Here is a 1,547-nt window from a genome sequence, read left to right as displayed (position 1 = left end):
CCCCTGTCCCCGCTCCCTGCCCGCTCTCCCCCACCCTCCGCCTGCTGTCCCCTGCCCGCTGCCTACTCTTGTCCGCTGCCGCCTGTCCCCTATCCCTGGCCCCCTGCTCCCTACCCCTGCCTGCTGCCCCCAGTCCCTTCTCTCTGCCCCCTGTCCCCTGTCCCTGTCCCTGTCCGCTGCCCCTGCCTGTTGCCCTCCGTTCCCCAGGCCGGATTTCCTGCCTCCAAACCAGAACTCCAGGCTGGACTCTGGTGTCCAGAGAGGATCCCGGACCTGGCCCCGCGCTTCCCGGTTGTCTGCTCCCGCCATGCCCTCCCGCCCAGACGAGCCTTCGTCTGACTCCGGGCCGGGACCCGGCACCGAGCTTTTTTTCCGCGGCGGCGCCGCTCCGGCCGGGGCGGGGCCCCCAGCCGGCTCGGTCGGCCCCGAAGGTGGCGTCTATGCGGCCAGCGGGCGGGCCGGGTCTGGCCTCGCGCTCGGGGAAGGCGAGGCCGCCGACCCCCGGGTCCTGGGGACCGCCCTTCCCGACGCCGCCGCCTGGGGAAGCCGCGCGGACGGCCGCTGTGGCACCGCAGGGGCAAAGTGACAACCAGGACAGGACGCCGCGCGCGGAAACGCGAGGCTCCGGGAGGGCTCCCGTACGGCGCTGGCGCCTTTCCCGCTGGAGAGAAGCGGTGGTGGCCAGGGCATGGTTTCTCGGTGACCCTCTGTCACTCTCCATTGAGCGCGTGCGCCCTATGGCAAAACCCCCAAATAAAGAAAATACAAAAACTGTAAGTTTACTCACCTACTCATCCATAGCACGGCCGCGCACCATGGACCAGGCCTCTGGGAGCCCGGAGTCCCTCCAGCCTTGCGCCCAGGCCTGGCTTCGCTTAGAGCTTTTAGAAGTGCACTCTGGGGGCCAGCAGATGGCGGAATGGTTAGGTTGCTGGACTCCCACGGTTCAAGTCCCTGAATCTACGACTTAAACTCACGCCCGCCGCCTGCCCGAGATCCTGAGAAGAGACTGGAGAAGGGACTGCGGTGTGGCCATCCCCCCCGGGGGGATGGTGGTGATTTCTCGCTTTCTTTCTCTGTCTTTCTGGAAAGCGCACGTGCCCTATAGCAAAACCTCTAAAAAAAAGTAGCAAGATTGGCAAAATGTTGCTAATTCTTGCTCTGGGAGGCGACGGTATATCCTTTTCTCGGTATGTTTAAAACGTCCGTAATAAAAAGTTACAAAGTGTTTAACTGTGTCATCGCCTAAGGAGCCGGAGCAGGCGGCTGGCAGAGGAACCGATGACATGACCAGGGGAGTGTGAGCAGGCGAGCGCACGTGTACCCGCGCTGCCAGGAAAGCCTGGAGCTGAGCGCTCGGGTTGCGGGGAAAGCCTCGTGGAGCGCACGAAGGGGCGCGGTCAGGACTACCCCTGAGGAAGCCCGCGCGACCCGTGGGGCTCGGAGCGCCCGAAAAAGTGCCCAGGCCGCGGATCCCAGGCCTTGGCCGCCGCCAGTAGGCTCTGCGTTAATTCCCGCCCCCTCGTCGGCCTCCACTCGGCCGGAAA

This window comes from Tupaia chinensis, unplaced genomic scaffold, assembly GCF_000334495.1.
Source record: "Tupaia chinensis unplaced genomic scaffold, TupChi_1.0 Scaffold140356_1, whole genome shotgun sequence".
NCBI lineage: Eukaryota > Metazoa > Chordata > Mammalia > Scandentia > Tupaiidae > Tupaia > Tupaia belangeri.
This window is presented reverse-complemented; position numbering follows the sequence as displayed.